The sequence below is a fragment of the Lemur catta genome, chromosome 7 (genome assembly GCF_020740605.2).
Source record: "Lemur catta isolate mLemCat1 chromosome 7, mLemCat1.pri, whole genome shotgun sequence".
NCBI lineage: Eukaryota > Metazoa > Chordata > Mammalia > Primates > Lemuridae > Lemur > Lemur catta.
The window spans coordinates 59,060,790-59,078,010 of record NC_059134.1 but is presented as its reverse complement, the minus strand read 5'-3'; the positions used below and the strand labels follow the sequence as shown (position 1 = coordinate 59,078,010).

The following is a 17,221-nucleotide window of genomic DNA, read 5'->3' as shown; positions in this document are numbered from 1 at the left end:
AATTGGAGAACAAAGCTTCAAAGAGGCAAAGCGATTTGCCCAAGGTCACGAAGCAACGTAGATAGCAATGCAGGAACTCAAGTCCAAGTCTGCTCACATCCAAATCCTGTGCTCTTGTCCTTACCCAGGCTGGGTTGGGTTTAGGACCCAGGGCTGGCAATGTAAGGACATGGCAGGGAGGAGGACGCCAGAGGTAAACTCCAGGCACTGCCCGAGCTCCCAGCCGCCCAGTTGTACCAGTGATAAAGATAAACGGAAGTGACCTTGAATAGCAGGGCCTTGCCTCCCACTGACAGGGTTTTTTTCTTTTTAAAAAAGATATATTGATCCACACCCAGCAATAAAGCTACACACAACAAATGGCTGGTGGACTAATGGCGTGGCCCCTGGCTTGCTGAGATACTCACCACCAAGTGGTTTCAGGCCAAGGCACCATCACCTCAGAACCTCAGATTCTTTAATTGATTTAGGAACTTAGACTCTCAGCCCTAACATGGCGAGTCCTCCCAGGCTTTTCTGTCCATCCCACTTGGGGAGGAATCCTCTCCACAGACTGCCCAGCTGGCTCATCCTGCTCTCACACCCTCACTGCTATCTCCAGAAGCAGCCCCTTCTGCTTTGGGACTGTCTTTTGCACTCTAAGCTGAGACCAGCCTCTGGTGACATTCCTATAGTCTCCCTTGGGAGCCAAAGTCAGCTGCCCCCTGGCCCTGAGATGGCCCTATTAAGCTGAGAGGGCAGTGACTCCACATCTGCTTTGCTCTGGATCTGACACTACCTGGGCAGGGGCCACAGTACTGAAGCCATTCCTAAGAAATGAGAACAAAGCTTCAGAGAAAAGCCGGTTGGTCACCTCCTACATTCTAGGCTTTATGCCTCTGCTAATGTAGCCAGACATCAAATCTATCTTTGTGCTGGCCACATCCCACTGCATTCCTGCCATCTCCAGACCTCAGCCCTTTTTTATGTGATGCAAGTATATGGTCTTACATTTCTCTTTTAATTTCCCTCTTGCAGATATTAGCAATTCATAGTGGTACAGTGCTTTACAGTTCACATATAGCCCTTTCACATTGCATCATCTCCTTTCCTGCTTAGGACAGTTTGCTGGACCTCACAGAGACAGCAGGTGTGAAGTGTCCCGTATGTCTAGTGATAGCAGGGGGGCCCCAGCAACAGCTGCTGAGATGACCATGAACATTAGGCTGGCAGGACCCCATGCCCCGAGGAGCGATGAATTCAATACTATGGGAGTCCAGGGAAGGGGAAACTGGGTGCAGCCGTGGTGTGTCCAGGAGGGCTTCCTGAGGGCTGCCCCCGAGGCAGCTCAGAGTCTCGGACAGGGCTCCAGGAGCAAGTGTGATTGGAGCCACAGGAGGAAGGAAGGAAGAGTGGGGTCTATCTGGGCTGGTTTGGATGGAGTCCCACCGGAGGTTGGAGAGGGTGCAGATGTTTCTGAAGGCCTCCCCCCACCAGTGTCTGTGTCCCCTCAAATGAGTATTATCAACCTTCCCTCCCTCCCACTAGCGGAGGAGGAAACTAAGGCTCCACCAGGACTGGCGCCCAGGTCTCCCAGGTGGATTCCCTAACCGGGGATCTTCAGCAAACCAGCCTGGTCCAATAGGCTGTCCTGAGCTCCCTGAGTTGGCTTGAGGGGGAGAAAACCTGCCCCCTGCCCTCTTGGGGCTCCCATCTCATTGGGGAGATGGGTCATTAAATGTTGTATGAAGTTATTTAGGCAAGAGAATTCCAGGAAGGCTGATGATGGAAATTTAGGCGCTGGCCACAAGCCTGTGAGCATCCCTCTGGAGCTAGACTGTGAACCCATCTTATGCTCCTTTATCTGGGCCTAGGACGGGTTGTTCAGGAGCTGGGTCTGGCTGCAGATCAGAAAGCAGGGCCCACCCCAGCCCAGGGGCTGGGCCTGCGGGGGAGTCCAAGCTGAACCTCCGCACAAGGGTCCATTGTGGTTGTCAGCCTGGCCCTGGGCTCTGCCAGCCCTTCCGGCTCCCGGAAAATGCTTCCCGTCTGGCAGCTTCCAGAGTGGCCTGTCCTTGGCCAAGGTGCCGACTGGCCCCACACCCAGGCCTGGCCCACCCAGTGGGGATCTTGGAGGCCTGGTAGCTCAGAGCTCATGGGTCCGGCCCCCATTTCCCAATCAGGGTCCCAGGGGAGTGGGCACAGGCCAGAGCAGCACACTAGGACCAGAATCAGGACCAGAACCCAGTACCCTGGCCCTATTTTCAGTTTTTACTACCAACAGGGGACAGTAGGTTTGGACTCAGAGAGGGAAAGGGGCTGTTACATCATACAGCCCTTTTCAGTGGAGTCTGGAAGAAATGACTGGTGCTTAGGTGGCTGCTTGCCCACCCCCGAGCTCTCGGGAGATCTGGGTCCTCTTGGTTGAGCTGTGTGGCCTTGTGAGGGTCACTGTTCCTCTATGCATCTGGGGGTTGGAGGGTCCCCATTGTCGATCCGTCCCTGACATTCTAAGCCTTTAAATCAGACATGATTGCACTGGACAGGGCATGGAGAAGCAGCTCTGGAATTTGGGGCTTTAGCAGCTCCGCCCCACCTTAGAGTGCCAGGCTGCACCGGAGCCAGAGGCTACGCCTTCCGCTCCCCAACCCTTACCTGGGTCAACAGCGCCGCCTGGAGCCCAACTGGTGTGATATGAGTCCTGCTGAGGGTGCCCCCACCAAACCTCTCACCGCGGAACCTCTGTGCCTCCCTGAGCTAGGAGCTGGGGGTACAGAAGGGATTCTGACCCCAGGTGTGAGGGGAGAAGGCCCACAGAAAGTGATCAATTGGGATGCGGAGGCTGTGACAGCAGAAAGTGCAGGGCAGAGGAGGGGCCCTGAGCACTGCAGGGCATGGATGAGAGGAATTGCCATTAGTACAACTCTCACTGACTATCCTCTGGGTCAGGTTCTGTGCAGGCCTGGGGACGCTCAAGGAATCAGTTATGATCTGCTGGGAAAGGGTGGTGTGGGGGTGGGATCCTGGAGCCAGGGACTTGGAGCTGGTCTTGGAGAATGATAGTAATTTGCTCTGTGAACAGTGGGCATTCCACACTCAAGCACGGAGGAGTATTTATGTATATAAGCTTGAGGGTGACAGGAGTGGAGAGGAGGGGGACAGAAGAGGAAGTGCCAGAATATGAGTTCAGAAAGGTCACAGCCCTGGGTACCTGTGGCCAACACAGCTTCTCTGCAATTACCTGCACTCCACACCCACCCCCTGCTTTGACCCTCAGTGTCCTGGCAGGTACAGACCCCCAGGAGGGGTCCTGATTCCTGAAAGCCTCCCCTCTTCCCCCAGGCCAGGGGCTGGATCAGGCTGCCCATAGGCTGATTTTGGGGGACACAATCCTATGCTCTCCCTGGCCCCCAGGAACCTAAACACAGCCCTTGGATTTGTGGAAGGATCTCTAAGCAGTTATTTCATCTCAGGTTCCTCAACAATAAAATGGGGATAGTAATAGTGCCTGCCTCTTGGGATGTGGTAAGGATTAAATGAGAAAATGCATAAAAAAACAGCCACTGATGCCTGGTAAAGGGGCTTCTCCCCATTGCCCATCCCCTTGGGCACATTCTTTCTAGGGGGAAGCTCCACGGCTGCAGATCTTGGCCCCACCTGGGCTGCCCACCCCCAAGCTTCAGGTCTCCTTTATCCTTTCCTGAGCCCAGAGAGGCTCTACTGTGTGCCCAGCAGATTTGTTTATCATGTTTCCCTCCAATTTTTAAACAGAAAATGTTCAAGTACAAAGAAAAAAGTATACAATAAGTAAATGAGCATCTATATGCTCCCCTAGATTCAACAACTAACGTTTTGTCTTGTTTGCTTCATCACTTTCTGTTGTTTTAATCTGAACCATCTGAAGGTAAATTGCAGCTACCATGACATTAGATGGCCCCCAAGACCCAGGCATGAAGCTCCCAAGATTTTTTTCACATATCTGCAACCACAATCCTAAGAAAGGCAATAACAATTCCATACCATCATCTAATACCCAATCCATATTTATATTTCTCCCATTTTTCCTAAAATGCATTTTGTAGCTGTTTTGGGGGGATGGAGGAGGGATCCAGAATCCAACCAATGTTTGTTCATTCTTTTAAAATCTAAAACAATTGTTCACTTTTTTCTCCATTTAACTGATTTTTTTTAAATCAGTGTTTTTCTTTTTATTTATTTATTTATTTATTTATTTATTTATAATTTTTTATTTCAGCTCTTCATGGGGGTACAAAACCTCAGATTTAACTGATTTTTTTTACCTTTAAAATTTTTCTGTGCTCACTGGAGAAAAATAGTAAAAATAGGAAAAAGTTACAAAAGAAAATAATCTATAATCCCACCACCTTCGCTATCCACTATTGACATTTTGATATATTTCCTTCCAATCTTTTTAATTTGAGTAAATACACGTTTAAAAAATAATAGCTCACACATAATTCACCAATTTAAAGTGTACAATTCAATGACTTTTAGGACATTAACAGATATATACAATCATTACTACATTAATTTTTAGAATATTTTCATCACCTTGGAAAAAAAATCCCCTACCCTTTAGCTATCACCCCTCTATTCCTGCTTCACCCCCAACTCCAGCCCCTAAGCAACCACAAATCTACTTTCTATCTCTATATATTTGCCTATTCTGGACATTTCAAATAAATGGAGTCATATAATATGTGGCCTTTTGTAACTTTTTTCACATAACATAATGTTTTCAAGGTTCAGCCATGCTGTAGCATGTATCAGTACTTCATTCCTTGTTATAGCCAAATAATATTCCATTGCATGGATATGCCACATTTCGTTTATCTGTTCATTAGGTGATGAATATTTGGGGTTTTTGTACCTTTTGACTATTATGAATACTGCTGGTATAAACATTTGTGTTCCAGTTTTTGTGTGGACACATTTTCATATGTATCTCTTGGGTATATACCGAGAGGTACAATTGCTGAGTTTTATGGTAACTCTATGTTTAACTGTTTGAGGAATGGCTAGACTCTTTTCCAAAGTAAATGTACCATTTTACGTGCCAGTCAGCAATCTATGAGGATTCTGATTTCTATATATCCTGCCCAACATTTGTTACTATCTGACTTTTTTATTATAGACATTCTCATGCGTATGAGGTGGTTTCCACTGTGGTTTTCATTTGCATTTCCCTGATTACTAATGATGTCAAGCATCTTTTCATGTATTTATTGTTCATTTGTATATCTTGTTTGGAAAATGTCTAACTAGATCCTTTACCCATTTAAAAATTGGGTTGTCTTTTTATTATTGAATTGTAATCATTCTCTATATATTTTAGATACAAATTCTTATCCAACATATGATTTGCAAATATTGCCCCCATTGCATGAGTTGCCTTTTCATTTTCCTAATGGTATTCTTTGAAGCACAAAGTTTTTTAATTTGATGAAGTCCACTTTATGTATTTTCTCTTTTCTTTTCTTTTCTTTTCCTTTTTCTTTTGTTGATTGTGCTTTTGGTGTCCTATGAATCTATTACCAAATCCTAGGTCATGAAGATTTACCCCTATGTTTTCTTCTAAGAATTTTATTGTTTTAGCTCTTAAGTTTAGGTCTTTGATTCATTTTGAGTTAATTTTTGTATGTGGTGTGAGATAAGGTTCCAACTCTGTTCCTTTGCATGGGGCTAACCAAGTGTCCCAGCAATGCAGAACTGAGAGGATGAGAAATGCTGGTAGCCTGTATCAGGGAGATACCATATCCTTTGACTGAGAGAAGGAGCCTGTGTTCTCAGCTTCACCAGCCTGGAGTAGAGTTTCCATCATCCTGAGCTGGTGGCAGGGAAGGAGTGAGTTACAGTTCAAATGCCACTGATTCCTACCATTCTTACTGAGATTTAGTAGATTATCTTGAATAAATATTCCTTTATTTGCTGTATGCCCTTAGGACAATTTCCAGGGAACATATATCTACATTGATACCCATATAGATATAAATACATAATTATATATGTATCATTTTTAGCAGTTATAGTTGTTTCACTAGGGAGAAGGTCTGGAGGGTCTGCAGAGCTCCTCATGCCACCATTCCAGAAGTCGTTCACTAGTTCACTCCTTTTTGCTGAGTAGTATTCCAATATATGTATGTGCCACAATTTGTTTATCTATTCACCCGTTGAAAGACATTTGGGTCATTTCCCACTTTAGGCTATTACAAATAAGCTGCTTTGAACATTTGTGTAAAAGTCTTTAGACATATGCTTTGACTTATCTTGAGTAAATATTTGGAAGTGGAGTTGGCTGGGTTACATGGTAGATTTGCATTTAACTTTTTAAGAAACTGCTAAACTGTTTCCCAACATGGTTGTCCCATTTGGAAGTCCCATCAGCAGTGTATGAGAGATCCAGTTGCTCCATATCCTCACTAACACTTGGTATGGTCAGTCTTTCTAATTTTAGCCATTCTCATGGATGTATAGTGATATCTCATTGTGGTCTTAATTTGTATTTCCCTGGTAGCAAATGATGTTTTTGAGCATCTTTCATGTGCTTACTTACTATCCATACACCTTCTTGGTAAAGTATCTGTTGAAAGCTTTTGCCCACTTTTTGTTGGGTGGTTTATTTTCTTATTACTAAGCTTTTTTGTCTTGGTTTTTTTTTTCTTCCTCTGTAGACCCAAGGAATTATTATTGAGTTTTGAGAGCTCTTTATATATTCTGGATACAAATCCTTTCTTGGATATGTGATTTGCAATAGTTTCTCCTGGTTAGTGGCTTGTCTTTTCATTCCCCCAACAGTGTCTTTCAAAGGGCAGATGTTCTTAATTTTGATGTAGTTGAATTTGTCAATATTGTTCATTTATAGATCATATTTCTGGTATTTTACCTATGAAATCTTTGCCTAATTCAAGGTCAAAAAAATTTTGTTTTATTGTTTGGTGTTCCCTCCATGCAATTTTTGGTTCTCATTTTATGTATGGTTTTATATCTTTGCCATTTTTCCCCAAAACTTTTTCTTTTTTTTTAAGACAGGGTTTCATACTGTTGCCCAGGCAGGGGTGCACTGGCATGATCACAGCTCTCTGCAGCCTCAAACGCCTGGGCTCAAGCCATCCTCTTACCTCAGCCTCCTGATTAGCTAAGATTACAGGTGCATGCCACCATGGCCAGCTAATTTTTTAATTTTTTGTAGAGACAAGGTCTCGCTATGTTGCTCAGGCTGTTCTCAAACTCCTGGGCTCAAATGATCCTCCCGCTTTGGCCTCCAAAAGTGCTGCCAGTACAGGTATGAGCCGCCGTGCCTGGCCCCAAAAAACTTTTTAAAAAATTTAAAATATATGGCAAAGCTAAAAGATTAGTACCATGAACACCAGCATACCTTTTGCTTACAAACACAATTGTTAGCATTTTGCTACATTTGCTTTATCTCCCTGGATACTTTTTTGCCAGAGCCATTTGACATTAAGTTGCAGGATTTTGTAACCAACTTTTTGCAAGGCCTAAGCAAGCTGCCCTGGAAATGGTCCTGGAAAAGCAGCAACAGCAGCCGGTGTGGGTGTGCCATTTACTGTAGTGACAAAGGTAGGACTTGCCCAGGGGCAAGGAAAGGCTTGGAAAAAACAGAGGAAAAAGAAAATAAAATTGTTCCTTCCCAACCTCATGATACCAGGAGAGCCACATGCCTGAGAGGTGGGTAGGGAGGACACACAGGGCTCAGATACTCCCTGGAATTTGGGGTACAAATCCCTGAATACCACTGTAACCCCCAGTCCTGGGGCCACTTCTGCAGAAGAGCCCTCTGCTGGGAAGCTGAGGCCAAGATTTCCCTAGTTGACCTTGAGCCAGCTCCCCCTCCCTGGGTTTAGCTGGTAAAAGTAGATAAGGTGGTGGCTTGGCCTCTCTCCCAGGAGATTATTTGTATTTTTGCTGTGGTGACTTCTCTATTGTAAATGGCTGGGAGCCCCTCCCTCCAACAGCTCACCCCCAGCAGGCCTATCCCAGCTGCTTTTGCCTGGAACAGCGCCTCCTCTAGCAGCCCTCCGTCCTTCAAAGCCCAGCTGAAGGTCAATCCTTGTCAAACCTCCCACCACATCACCACCCTTAGAGCCAACCTTGTCTCTCACTCTATCCTTGCAGCAAATTGCTCGCCCGTTGTGGGAGAGGCCTGTGCTGGAGCTGTGTCACACGATCTCACTCAAGCCTCACAGCAACCCCCAAGGGAGGTTAGCAGGGCCATTTGCCAGGTAAGGGAACTCATCCTCAGCGTACTGGCAAGGTCGATCACCCCAAGTTAGGGCAGAGGCAGGGTCACTCAGACTCCTGTCTGTGCCTTTAGAGCCATTGGTGCCCTTGTCTGCAACCCCTGCAGCCTGATGTATCTGGGCTCTGCATTCCCCTCACCCCTACCCATCTCCATGAGTTTAAATCCTCCTCTTGCTTCTGATCCAGCCAGCTGTAGGGCTGCCTCTTCCACGAAGCCTTCCCTGATTCCCACTGAGAGTGACTACTCCTTTTCTGGATATCCCCACACGCTGGCATCAGTAGCTTGACCCTTCTGCCCATCCCACCACACTCACACACCCACCTCTGAGTGCCCAGACCACAGTCCTTAATCAGCTTCATTCAGTATATTTTTTAAAGTTTAAATTTATTTTCATTATCTCTCTATTAACATTTATTGTTTTTCTGTTACCTCATAATATTGGAGGTTTTTTCCTATTGATGCATGTCTGCATTGTCAAAAATTTAAAAATCACTCCAAATTGCTGCAGACAACCATATTAACATTTTGGTAGATTTTATTTGAGTCTGTTTTCTGTAGATATATATATGTGTGTGTGTATATATATATATAGGAAAATTGAGATCACATTGTATAAACAGTTCTAAAGTGTGCTTTTACAAATCTAACATTACACCAAGGGTATTTTTGCATGTCATTAAAAATTATGGCCCACATCCACTAGGAAGGCTAGAATAAAGAAAGACAGATAATAACAAATAGAACAAACCAAAACCTTCATACAGTGCTGGTGGGAATGTAAAATGGTGCAGCACTTTGGAAATCAATTAGGCAGTTCCTCAAATAGTTAAGCATAGAATTACTATAAGATGCAGAAATTTCCCTGTTAGGTATATATTCAAGAGAAATGAAAGCATATGCCCATATAAAAACTTGTACATGAACATTCATAGCAGCATTATACAGAATAGCTAAGAAAAAAATGGAAACAACCCGAATGTCCATCAACTAATGAATGGATAAATAAAATGTGATATACCCATACAATGGAATATCATTCAGTCACAAAAAGGAATGAAGTACTGATACATGCTACAACATAGGTGAACCTTGAAAACATTATACTAAGTGAAAACAGTCACACACAGAAGACCACATATTGTACAATTCCATTTATATAAAATATCTAGAATAGGGCTCGCTTTGGCAGCACATGTACTGAAATTGGAACGATACAAAGAAGATTAGCATGGCCCCTGCGCAAGGATGACATGAAAATATCAAAAAATAAATAAAATAAATTAAAATTTCTAGTATAGACAAATCTACAGAGACTGAAAGTAGATTTGTGGGCTGGGGACAGGGAGATTTGGGGAGAAAAAGGGGAGTAACTGCTAATGGGGATGGAGTTTTGTTCGGGGGGAGATGAAAATGTTTTAAAATTGATTGTGGTGATGGTTACAAAACTTTGTGAATATATTAAAAACCATAGTACTCTTTAAATGGGTAAATAACATGGTATGTGAGTTATATATCAATAAAGATGTTATAATTAAAGACAATAAAACCCTCCGTGGCAGAATTTTTAATGTCTCTAGACATTATTCCTTTGAACAGCTGCATCATGCTTTATTTAGATTTCTATTGCTGGACCTTTATAATTTCTGTTAACTACATTGTTTCAAAACATTTCAAACACACACAAAAATGAACAGTATAATGAGTCGCTGTGCCCATCACCCATTTCAACAATTATCAACACAATTTCTGCTTTTACAAACATTGATTCAATGAACATATTTGTGCAGAAGTCTTAGTCCACATTCTTCACTGTTTCCTTCCGTTGATACTGAATTCAATTCAGTTCAAACCACTTCCTCAAACCCTCACAATGCCCTCCCAGCGTGCTCCCGTGATGTGATGGACCAGATCTTGCCCTACCCTTGGGGAGCTCTCAGTCTGGTGGAAGAGGTAGATATTGGATGGCAGTGACTGGTAGGGACAGAGCCTGTGTAACTGGAGAGGGCCCTCACCGTATTACCCGGGAAAGGCACCTTGCTCTGGAATCACTCTGCCCAGCCCTGTCTTTCCTCCTTGCTGCCACGTGGGGGCACCAGAGCCAGTATTTCACAGCCTCCTCTGGAAGCTCTCTGGTCAGCAACATGGGTGGGTGGCTGGGATGGGTTCTGTGCCCCTGTTCTAGATGACCCAAGCCTGATGATTAGGCCTCACTTGGCCTTAGAGTCCTCACGTGGAAAATGAAGGAGGTGGATGCAGTGATTCGTCTGGATCCACCAATGCTGCAATCGCCCACCATGAGCCAGCCCTCATCAACAGTGTGCTCTGGGCTCCAACCTCGCACCTGCTTCCAAGAGATCCGTCTGAGTGACTCCTCCACTCTGGGTCCCAGGTGAGACTAACACCCACGCAGGCAACTTCCCACTTTTTACTGAGGCCTGCGGGAAGCAGCTATCACCCACCAGCAGTGACTCAGGCAGCAAGTCTGCTGGCAACACAGGCAGATGGGTAAGGGTCTGCCGACATGCTTCCCAGCCACCCAGGTGTGGGCAGCCTCAGGGAGGCCACAGCTCCAGGAGCGAATGTCAGGACTACGGGTGGAGGAAGGGAAGATGAGTCACCAGGGACTTCTGAAGGCCCAGCCTAACTGATATCCGGCCCAGCCCAGAGGAGATTTGGTCTCCAGTGAGCACAGCCTATAGGACCGTGAGGACTGATGTGTCCGGCATAGCTGAAAGTTGAGTCAAGGGACAGGGTGTTTGCTTCCTGGGAGGGCTTCTCCTGAGTCAGGGGACCTCCAGCCTTGCAGCCTCTCCTGTTGCTGCAAGAGGTAGAGGGCCAGGCTCTGAGCTCTGTTCAGATGTCTGCCCCCCTCCCACCCAGCTGCTCTCAGCACTCTCTGTGCCTTGTCCCTGCTTATCCCTGACCCTCCTCAGGATCACTCCTATTAATCCGGTGAGCTGGTAGCAACTAGCTAGGGCACAAGCCATTCCCCAAATGAATGGCCGTTCAAGCAGTTCAGTCACAGGGGAGAAGAAGGGCCAGCTCCCGCATCCTGAGCACCTACTGTGTGCCAGGCATGCCCTGGGCAGGGCACTTTGTATTGTTGTCATGTTTCTTTCTCACAGCAGAGCCTCGTGAAGCAAATATCCTCACACTCATTTCAGAGAAGAGGACGTCAAAGCTGGGCATGGCAGCATGAAGACGCAGGCCCAGACTCGCCTGGCTCCCTTTGTGTCTCCTTCCACCTGAGTCTCCTTCTGCCTCCCCACCCGCAGAAAGCTCACACTCTGAATCACCGTGCGTGGCTCTTACCTCACCCCTTCCTTCCTTGCTGCTGCTTGCCTCCTGCGTCACCCATGCCCACATGTTCCAAGGCGGGTACACTGATGGACATGGATGCACATGTATATCCCAGCCCTGACTGCCACTTCTCAGCTATGTGACCTTGAGCAAGTCACTTAACCTCTCTGAGCTTCAATTTTCTCATCACGTTGGAGTTGTTATGAGAATGAAATGAGATATTGTGTGTGTAACAGTCTTAGTACCTTGCCTGGGCATGGTGCTTGACAAAGATTAGCTATTTTTACAACTTAAGCTATTTTGATTTCATTATTATTGCATGTGTGCATCTTTGTACACTCTCTACACATGTAATAAGCCACATGCAGTATACGCAGAGGCAGAGGGATTGCCATGCACACCTACACGCCCGTGCAGGAACCCACAGTAAAACAGTCAGCCACCTGGTATATCATGTGCCTATGTGCCTGTACCTGTGCCTGTGCCGGCTGTATTGTGGGCGAGGGTCAGGGGATACCTGCGGTACAGAAGAAGACAGGGACGCTGGCCTTGGGGCCCATCCAAGCTGGCTGAGAAGTGAATTTCACACTCAAAGTGTGGTCTGCACACTAATCTGAGACCTTGTTAGAATCTTGAAGAATTTCACACCCCACCCCTGATCTTCTGAATCAGAAAAACTGTATTTTATTTTATTTTATTTTATTTTATTTTATTTTTTAGAGACAAAGTCTCACTCTGTTGCCCATGCTAGAGTGTAGTGGTGTGATCATAGCTTACTGCAACCTCAAACTCCTGGGCTCAAGTGACCCTCCTGCCTCAGCCTCCCCGGTAGCTGAGTTTACAGGCATGCACCATACCCAGCTAATTTTTCTTATTTATTTATTTATTTTTTTAAGACATGGGTGGCCTTGCTGTGTTGCCCAGGCTAGTCTTGAACTCCTGGCCTCAAGTGATCCTTCTGCCTCAGCCTCTGGAGTCCCTGGTATCACAGGTGTGAGCCACTGCACCCAACAGAATCTACGTTTTAGTAAGATCCTCAGTGCACCAAGGCAGAGAAGAGGGAATTAGCTGGAACTGTATCCCTGGGTGGGAGGGGACTGGCTTTGGGCCTGTCCCTGGTGTCCGCAATCTATTCCTATATCAGGCTAATATAGTTCCTGGCTCCTCCTCTGCTCTTGGTAGCTGTTGCTAAGGTGTGAGGTTATCTAGTTCAGCCTTGGGAGGACAGACGGGTCCCCTCAACCCTGTTCTAGGAGATTGTAAATAGCAAGGTCCCTCCTTGGTTCTCCCAGGGCTCTGAAGGGCTGGGGGCTGGGATCAAAGACCAAGACACTGGCAGGGGCATCTCCTACCCTTCAGTTCCCCTTCTGAAACACGCTCACACTAGTTGTGAATCTCCCCACCCAGCATCACGGTAGGTCACTGCCAGAACTCTGGCTGACCTCTTCCGTCTTGAGTAGGGTGTGGGCTCAATCCCTTGGGGCCAAGGGAGCCTGAAGCCTGGGCCAGCTCCCCCCTCCCTATCCCTACTGGGGCTAATTTTAGGGCTGCTTTGACAGCTGCCTCAGCTCAACCTGCGTCAATTCCCAGCCACTGAGTGTTGGGGTCAGGTGGGGTCACGGGGGAGTGGGCCAGGCCAGCCCCAGCTTTGGCTGCAACAGATGAAACTAGAATCCTTGTCCCCTGTCCACCCTCCCCACTGCCTGGAGAGTCCCACCTCAGTGCTAACTGGCAGAATGGGATGGGAGCTGGTCCGGCTCCCAGTCTGAAACACCCTCTGCAACCAAATCCTGCAGAAACCTGAAAGTTACAAAGATCAGACAGCCTAGGATAGAAAGGGCTCTTGAAGACCTTCTAGCCCAGTGCCTCACTTGCAAAAGGGAAAAGCCAGAGAGACCAAGGTCGTGGCCCAGAGTTACACAGCAAATGGTGGTAGAGCTGGTACTGGAGCCTGGACCTCCTGGTGCTCAGCTGGGCTCCAGGCCCCATGCCCTGTGGGTGAAAATGCGAAGGGGCCCAGGATTTAAAACAGCCCATGGAGGTCAAAACTGGGCACTGATGCCTCCCTGCCTGGCGGCTGCAGAGGGAGAAGGTCCCTTGTCAGAGACCCTCCCTGACGCCAACCCAACACGTGTTTCTGAGATCCCTTGCTGTGCCAAGCTGTCAGGGATCAGAGCAGATAGCACTTGGGATAGTTGATAGTGGAAGGATTTTAGCCTCTGAGAACCAAGAGATGGAATCCCTGCTCTGTCACCGATATTCTGGTCCTTGGTTTCCCCTGCTCTGAAATGGGTGCAGTGTAGGTGCTCACAGACTGGTTGGGAGGGACAGAGGAGATGAAGGGAGGCTAGAAAGCATGCTGGGAATTCTGGAGTCCACTGTGCCCATGGGGCTGGCCTGCAGCTGGGGACCGGGGCTCCCTCCCATGGGGAACCTAGAGCCTGAGCAGGGACCACAGTCTTCACCCCTCCCCGCCCCCACTTGGCAATGTTGCAGGAGGAAAGAGGAACAGAGGGAAGGGAAATGCAAGCAGGAGCCATGGAGGGAAGCTGTGAGTCTCCCATCCCCCACTGCAGCCTTTGCTCCTCCGTTCCTGCACCTGGCAGGCCCTTCTCACTGTTCTGTCCTTCCAAGTGCTCCCCACCTCCCCAGCACCCCCTTTCTCCCCGTCCCAGCTGTCCCCTGAGCTCCCTCACCCTGGGGGCCTGAGCTGGGTGGGGCACTGAGCACCCTGGGGGCTTTATTTAATTTTCCAGAGCTCCCTCTCTCCCAATAACCAAGGAACTCCCTGAAGACAGGGCTTGGCTTTCGTCCTTTAGGGCTGTGGTCCTCAACCCCAGGGCCAGTACCGGTCTGGGGCATGTTAGGAACTGGCTGCACAGCAGGAAGTGAGTAGCAGGCTAGCAAGGGAAGCTTCATCTATATTTACAGCCACTCCCTATCAGTCGCATCACCCCATAAGCCCCGCCTCCTGTCAGATCAGCTGCTGCATTAGATTCTCATAGGAGTGTGAACCCTGCTGTAAACTGTGCATGCAAGGGATCTAGATTGGCCGCTCCTTATGAGAGTCTAATGCCTGATGATCCGAGGTGGAGCTGAGGTGGTGTTGCTAGTTCTGGGGAGCAGCTACAAATACAGATTATTATTAGCAGAGAGGTTTGACTGCACAATAAACGTAATGCACTTGAATCATCCTGAAACCACCCCTCTCACCCCCGTGAATGGAAAAATTGTCTTCCATGAAACTGGACCCTGGTGCCAAAAAGGTTGAGGACCAGTGCTCTAGGGGCAGCTCCATAAACTCTGGACTCAGAAAACCCCAGATTTGAACCCCCAACTCCACATCTGTCTATGTCACCTTGAGCCAGGTGGGCCTCCCTCTGAACCCAGGTGCTTCATCCTAACTCACCCTGGCCCACTGAGGCCCCCTGCAAGCTTCTGCCTGTCCGCTGGTGCCAGGGTCTTGGGTGTGCAAGTGAGAGGTGAATGAGTGTACGTGTGTGCGTGCAGGGCTTTGCTGCACATGGTGGCACGCAGTAAATATTGAACAGCCTGCCTCAAATCCTTTTTGAAACAAGGCTATGAGTACATGAATAAATAGATAAATGTTGACTGACTAAAAGCACACACATGCACCCTGAGAAAAGCCTTGTTTATTCAGCCTCCCTGGATAACACATTGATTCCCACAGTGGACTCTCCAGATGATTCAAGATGGAGGACCTAACGATTAGGAATAGGAGAGGTTTTCCAGGTGGAGGTAACACCTGGAGCCAAGGCTGAAGCTGGAGAAAGCTCAGCCGTCAGTGGAACAACAGTGAGGGATGAGCTGATGAGGCTGGAAGGGTACAGAGCATGTAGGGCTTCGAATGCCAGGCCAAGGAGTTGGACTTTATCCTGAGGACAATGGGAACCATAGAAGGGTTTTGAGCAGGGGAGCAACAGGTCGGGTTTGCTGCCAGTAGGGTCCCTCTCTAGTTGCTGCACTAAGTAAGGTCTGGAGGCAGAGACAGAGGTGTCAAGAGCCCTCTGTTTCCAAGGTTTAGGTGAGAGGATGAAGTATTAACAGAGGCAGTTCTATGGATGGTGAGAAGGCGGCAATCCCCAGGATATCACGGAGGGGTGACCAGGATTTAGTGAAGGACTGGGTAGGGCAGGGGGAAGTGAGAAGAGGCTTGTGATTCCTGGGCTCCCAGCCCGGGTGACCAGCTGGCTGGAGGTGCCCTTGGTGAGGTTGAGAGGAACAGGCCTGGGGAAAGACGAAGAGTTCTGCTTTGCGCATGTCAGGGGAGCAGGTGTCCAGAGGAGATATCTGGGCTGGTTAAAGGGCTGGGGCCAGGCAAGTCTGGGTAGATTTTCTCTGAAAAATCTTTTCTGGATGACTTAAAGTATCCCAAGTATCCTGGGGACAGTCCCTTAGGTCCCTATCACCCATGGTTCCCAAGATAGACAGGGGAAGGACAGAGGATAGGGTCAGCAAAGGGTCTGACCAGGGTGAAGGGGAGGGTCTGGAGCTCCAGGATAAGGGACACCCCAGGGCAGGGCAGGAGCCACTGGCACAGAGGTTTGGGGTGGAGAGGGAGTAGGAAGAAGCTGTGGGCGGGCCGAGCTGGTAAGGCTTAGAGATCAGTCAGAGCTGTCATTGTACAGACAGGCAGAATGAGACCCGGCAAGGTTAGGGACAGAGCAGGTCACACAGCAAGGCAGACAGGCCATCAGCTCCTGGCTCAGAGCTGTACCCTGGGCCAGACTTTCTGGGAGCAGCCAGTTCAGTGTGGCTCTGAGATTGAGCTCCTGGGCCATGCCTAGGTATTTGTGGGCCTGTGCGGTCCAGGCAAAGGCATTGGAACAGGTAAGTGAGAGCCCGACTCCTCACTGAGGAGCACCCTAAACCCAACTCCATCAGCCCATCCCAACCCCGTGCTGTTACCTTCTCAGTCCCAGGATCCAGGCTGGGCTGTGATCATGTTACTGAAAACTTGGCATTTGTCCACAAGGCCAAATTAGAACGAGGACAGATGTTTTGGGGATGAGGAAAGAGATTTTATTTTGCCAGCAAAGGAGGAAAAATGGTAGACCTCGTCTCAAAATCCAAATTTCCTGAACATAGGCAGAAATACAGAGCTTTTAAACGGAGGGCTTCCCAGTTCTAAGCTATTGTGGTTAACTATTTATTCTCATTTCTGCCAAAGACAAAGCCTGTGAGCCAGCCAGCAGCGAGAGCCACCCGGGATAAGAACAAAAGGCCTTCTCCCTGCCTCTCCCTACCACTGGCCTGAGGCAGGGATGCAGGTTTCAGTTAAAAGAGTGGGGGAAGTTTCAAAGAGACAGAAAATCATTTTTTGTTTTTTTCCAGGCTATTCCTTGTTATAATCAGAGGAGGGAGCTGCAGACTCAGTCCGGGAGAGCACACAGCCCTGCACACAGACAGTCTCCTGGTGGATGCCGCGATACATATCTGAGTGTCAGAAAACGGAGGCTTCATGTACCATGTGCCACACAAGGCGAAATGCCACAAGGGCAATTTCAGTAGTGCCACTGTTCTGCGCTCTCCAGACAGTGGACAGGATTTAAGTTCTAACTGAAGGTTAGCAATAAGCACACCAGGACATACTATAATGTCAAGGAGGGAAAAGTCAGATGAAGAAACACAGAACACAGA

At 47.8% G+C, this 17,221-nt stretch overlaps 1 non-coding gene across 1 annotated transcript; it reads left to right on the top strand.

The window, feature by feature from the left end:
• The first annotated feature begins 9,433 nt into the window (after positions 1 to 9,433).
• LOC123643063 lies at positions 9,434 to 9,541 on the top strand. Its single transcript, XR_006736638.1, has one exon. It is a non-coding gene; the product is annotated as a U6 spliceosomal RNA (small nuclear RNA).
• Positions 9,542 to 17,221: the final 7,680 nt, after the last annotated feature.